This window comes from Tamandua tetradactyla, chromosome 12, assembly GCF_023851605.1.
Source record: "Tamandua tetradactyla isolate mTamTet1 chromosome 12, mTamTet1.pri, whole genome shotgun sequence".
Taxonomy (NCBI): domain Eukaryota; kingdom Metazoa; phylum Chordata; class Mammalia; order Pilosa; family Myrmecophagidae; genus Tamandua; species Tamandua tetradactyla.
Genome location: NC_135338.1, coordinates 7,769,332 through 7,775,271, shown reverse-complemented (window position 1 = coordinate 7,775,271; position 5,940 = coordinate 7,769,332). Strand labels below are relative to the sequence as shown.

The 5,940-nt window shown below is 35.8% G+C and overlaps 1 pseudogene; it reads right to left on the bottom strand.

The window, feature by feature from the left end:
• Positions 1–2,285: 2,285 nt before the first annotated feature.
• Positions 2,286–2,836, bottom strand: LOC143651200 (coiled-coil domain-containing protein 90B, mitochondrial-like; annotated as a pseudogene).
• Between the last annotated feature and the right edge of the window lie 3,104 nt (positions 2,837–5,940).

The window sequence follows — 5,940 nt, the reverse complement described above, 5'->3', positions numbered from 1 at the left end:
ACTATGTGATGATATTCTGAGCCATTGATTGTCCACGATGTATGTGCTGTATGTTTGTGAAGATTTGTCAATAAAAATATTTTTAAATATATGTGTATATTTATTATTACACATTATTAATGGATACTGATATATATATCCATTTGCTGAGAACTACAAAACATCAGTGAAAGAAATCAAAGAAGACATAAATAAATAGATATATCATGTTCATAGATGGGAATACTCAATATTGTCAAGGCATTCATTCTCCTCAAATTTGCTATAGATTCACTGAAATTCCAATCAAAATTTCAGCAGGATTTTCTATAGACGCTAAGAAGCTGATACAAAAATTTGTATGGAAAACAAAGGAGCCCAATGAATTACCCAAGTGATTTCGAAAAGCAGAAAAATAAAAGAGGCTTAAGGACTCACAGTAACTGATTTCAAGGCTTATTATAAAGCTATAGCAATTAATATGATGTGATGTTGGCAAAGGGATAAGCACACAGATCAATGGAACAAAACGCAGAGTCAAGACAAAGACTCACACAAATTATTAATTTTTAAAGCGGTTTTATTGAGATACAGTCACACACCATACAATCTATCCGACGTATGCTATCTGTAGTATATCAACAGAATTATGTATTCACCAGCACAATCAATTTTAGAATATTTTCATTATTCTAAAAGGAAAACTCCCATCCTCTTTAAACCCCATTATTTTTTACGCTTAGCATCGGTGTGGTACCTTTGTTACAGCCGATGAAAGACTATTAAAATATTACTGTTAACTATACTCAATAGTTTGCATTAGACGTATTTTCTCCATATTCCACCCCATTGTTAACACCTTGTAACAGTGACATACCTCCGTTCTAGTCCATAAAAGAGTATTCTTATATTTATACTATTAACCACAGTCATCATCCACCGCAAGGTTTACTCTGTCATACAGTCCCATACTTTATTCTCTACCTTTCCTCCCAGTGACATGCACAATCCTAAACTTCCCCTTTCAGCCACATTTACCCTCATAATTCAGCACTGTTAACTACACTCAGAATGATGTGCTACCATCACCCCCATCCAAATTCAAACATTTACAATCAACCTAATTAAAAACTCTGTCCAAATTGAGCATTAGCTCTCCATTCTCTACCTTAACTCTTTCACCTGGTAATCTATATTCTAAATTTAACTACATGAGTTTGCTTATTATAACTAGATTATACGTGAGATCACACAACATTTATCCTTTCGTGTCTGGCATATTTCACTCAACATAATGTCTTCAAAGATCATTCACACTGTCTTATGCATCAGGACGTCATTTATTCTTACAGCTAAATAATATTTCATCAAGTATATACCATCTTTTGTTTGCTCGTTCATCAGTTGGACACTTGTGTTCCTTCCATCTTTTGGCAATTGTGAATAATGCCATATGACCATTGGTGGGCAAATATCTCTTGAGTCTCTGCTTTCAGTTCTTCTGGGTATACACCTAGTAGCAGTGTTGCTGGATCATATGCCAATTCTATACTTAGCTCCTGAGGAACCACCCAACTGTCTCCCAAAATGGCTACCCCATTTTACATTCCTGAAAGCAGTGAATGAGTGTTTTTATTTCCCCACATCCTCTCCAACACTTGTAGCTTTCTGGTTATTATTTTTTGTCTTTTTTTTCACTTTTTAAATAATCTTTTATTTTATATGAAAATATAATCATGCATCAATCAGGAAGGTTGAATAAATATAAGCCTTTGAAGTAATTTTCAATTTGTTACCAATTAAAGAAATTCTGTATGATTTACACAGTTGTTCAAGCAAATGTAGTAAAACTCTGAATAAGTCTATAAATTATGAAAAGATAAGGGAACTGCCTGAAAGTGTAGAGCTGTGTTCCAGTAGCCATGTTTCTTGATGATGATTGTATGATGATATAGCTTTCACAATGTGACTGTGGATTGTGAAAACCTTGTGTCTGATGCTCCTTTTATCTACCTTGTTAACAGATGAGCAGAACATATGGAATAAAAATAAATAATAGGGGGAACAAATATTTAAAAAGAAAAAAAGATAATGACAATAAATCCTTCTATCTCAAAGTAATAAGGTTCTGAATAGCAGTTTTCTAATACCAAAAATAAAGACAAACATCTTCTCATTGTAAAACACTTCTTTTTAGTCCATGTGTGCTTCTGCAGTTGACAGTGTACAAAGTAAATCTATTCTGGTGTAATGTTCTAAAAAGTCAGCAGTAGCATCTGTAGGAGTGTGAAATAGTAGTTTTGGTGCTATTTCCAGAATCTATAAAATCCCAATGCTATTGCCAGGCAAGTAAACACAGGGGCTGCCAGATAATGAATTATCTCAAGTCTGTTAGACTCCATAAGTGTTTTTAAGGATGTGAATTCAGTGTCAATTTTATGACTGGTTTCTGAAATAAACTTTTGGTTTGGGTATCGTTTTTTGTAAATTCTGTGATCATTTCCATAAGTTTCTTTTCTTGATCTGTAAACATATCTGTTACTCTGCTCCTTTCTGGGTTGATATCCAATTTATTATCTGCTCTAATTTGACTGGTGTCATGCATCAGCTGTTGTTTAATTTGGTTTAATTCAGCTTTCATTTTCTCCTTATCTGCTCTCAGATTTGCAAATTCACTTTTCTCAAGAATGACCATGTCTTTTCTGATGGAGTCCAAATGAGCCATTAGCCGCTGTACTATTATTTCCTGTTTGAGCTTGAGTGACCATCTCAGATGACATCTGAAAAAGTGCTGATACAATAGTTTCTGCTTGTGCTTTGTCAAATCCATGAGTTTCCAAGTTCTGAACCAGTGCATGGGTATCAAAAGTTAATTTCCTTTGCTCTATAGGCTAGTTATGTCCACTCGCCTCACATCATATCCTTCCTTGGTTGCAGTGGTTAAGAAGTCTCTCTTTAGGGCTGGTGAGAAATGCCCATAGGAGAAAGAAACCTGGTAACTCCCATTGTCTTCAAAGCAAAGGAGCTGCCAAGTCCAGCGCTTTCTGTTTTTTGATAGTGGCCATTCCAGTAGATGTGAAATGATATCTCATTGTGGTTTTGACTTGCGTTTTCCTAAAAGCTAGTGTACTTTTTGGCAATATGTATTTCCTCTTTGGAAAACTGTCTATTCAAGCCTTTTGCCCATTTTTTAATTGGGTTGTTTCTTTTTATTGTTGAGTTGTAGGATTTCTTTTTATATTCTGGATATTAAACCCTTATCAGAGTTGTAGGATTTCTTTTTATATTCTGGATATTAAACCCTTATCAGATATATGATTTCCAGGTATTTTCTCCCATTGAATGAGTTGCCTTTTCACTTTTTTTACAAAGTCCTTTGAAGCACAAAAGTATTTAATATTAAGAAAATACAGTTTATCTATTTTTTCTTTCATTGCTCGTACTTTGTGTATAAAGCCTAAGAAACCACTGCCCACTACAAGATCTTAAAGATGCGTCCCAATATTTTCTTCTAGGAATTTTATAGTCCTGGTTCTTATCTGTAGGCCTTTGATCCATGTTGAGTTAATTTTTGTAGAAGGTGTGAGATAGGGGTCTTCTTTCATTCTTTTGGATATGGATATCCAGTTCTCCCCAAACCAAACTGTTCTGTTTGGGACTCTTTGGTTGGGACTGTTCTATCCCAGTTGAGTGGACTTGGCAACCTGGTCAAAATCGAACCCGGGTCTCCCACATGGAAGGCAAGCATTCCACCACTGAACCACCTGTCTGTCTTCTTTTTAATGTAGGCAACTAGGGCTATAGAAGTTCTCTCTCAACAACAACAAAAAGAAAGTAAACAAAAGAAAAAAATAAAATTTCCCTCTCAGCACTCCCTTTGCTACTTCCTTTATGTTTTGATATGTTGTGTTCTCATTTTTGTTCATCTCTAGATATTTATGTATTTCTCTTGCAATGGATTGTTTGTGTGTGTTTTTTAGCCTCCATATATTTGTGGCTTCCCCAGTTCTCTGCCTGCTATTGATTTTTAGTTTTATACCACTATGGTCAGAGTGAGTACTTTGTATAATTTAAATTATTTTAAATTTGTTGAGACTTGTTTTGGGACCCAGTGTGGTCTATCCTGGAGAATGATCCATGAGCACTTGAGAAGAATGTCTATTCTTCTGCTTTTTTTTGGGGGGGGGGGGTGCAAAATTCTGTATATGTGTAGTAGGTCTAGTTCATCTTCATATTATTCAGGTTCTCTGTTTCCTTATTAATTCTCTGTCTAGAAGTTCTATCCATTGATAAGAGTGGTGTATTGACGTCTCCAACTATTATTGTAAAGATGTCTATTTCTCTCTTCAGTTTTGCCAGTGTCTGCCTTACATATTTTAGAGTATTGATGTAACATGCATAAATATTTATGGTTGTTATTTCCTCTTGATGGATTGCCCCTTTATTAACATAGAATATCCTTCTTTGTCTCTTGCAATGGTTTTGAATTTAAAGTATATTTTATCTGTTATTAATATAGCCACCCCAGCTCTTTTTTGGTTACTGTTTGGAATATTTTATTCCAACCTTTCACTTTCAACCTATTTGTGTCCTTGGATTTAAGATGTCTCTATAGACAGCACATTAATGAATCATATTCTTTTATCCGTTCTGCCAATCTGTATCTTTTGATTGGGGAGTTAATCCATTAACATCAATGATATTATAGTTAGTACTTCAATCATTTCATCCTTTGGTTTTTATGTCATATCCTATTTTTGTCTCCCTTTTTACCCTTTTAGTTTCCCTTACTGATAATGTTCATGTCTGTGGTCTCTTCCATTCCTCATTCTCCCATTTTTTTCTTTTCAGTCTGCAGACCTCCCTTTAGTATTTCTTGTAGGGCAGGTCTCTTGTTGATGAACTGTCTTAGTTTCTGTTTCACTGTGGATATTTTAAACTCTCTGTGCTGGCTTAAGAGTTAGTACCCCCAGAAAAGCTATGTTTTAATCCTGATCCAATCTTGTGGGGGCTGCTATTTCTCTTAATCCTGATTCAATACTGTAGGGCAGAAATTTTGATTAGATTATCTCCACAGAGGTGTGGCTCTGCCCATTCCAGGTGAACCTTGATTAGTTTACTAGAATCTTTAAAAGGGGAAACATTTTGGAAAACCTCAGAAATGACAGAAGCCTCAGAGCTGACAGAGAGAGAACTGACATACACTTCAGAGCAGAGCTGACGTAGGTGCCAACACTTGGAGAACAGAGACACAGATGTTTGGAGATGCTTGGAGTCACGTAGATATCACCATGAGATGCTAAGCAAGCCAAAAACCTGGAGAGAACCAAGGGAAGCCAAGAGATGAGCACCAGCCCCAGAGAAGCAGCATGAGGAGCACTCACAGGAACAGAGGCTGATGGCAATGGATCCCAGGAGCAAGGGACCAGCAAATGCCAGCCACATGATTACCCAGCTGACAAAAGTGTTCCTGACCCATTAGCCTTCCTTGAATTAAAGTATCTTTTCCTGGATGCCTTAGTTTGGACATTTTCATAGACTTGGAACTGTAAACTTGTAACTTATTAAATTTCCCTTTTTAAAAGCAGTTCCAGTTCTGGTTTATTGCATCCCAGCAGCTTGCAGACTAACACTCTTTCTCATTTTTAAAGGGCAGTTTTGCCAGATAAAAAAATTCTTGGCTGGCAGTTTTTCCCTTTCAGTCTTACATATATCATACCACTGCCTTCTGGCTTCCATGGTTTCTGATGAGAAATCAGAACTTGGTCTTATTGCATCTCCCTTGTATGTCATAAATCACTTTTCTCTTGATGTTTTCAGGATTCTCTCCTTATATTTGGTGTTTGACATTCTGATTAGTTAGTGTTTTGTGTGGGTCTATTAGGATTTATTCTGTTTCGAGTATATTGTACTTCTTAATCATGTATATTTCAGTCCTTCATCAGTGTCAGGAAATTTTCT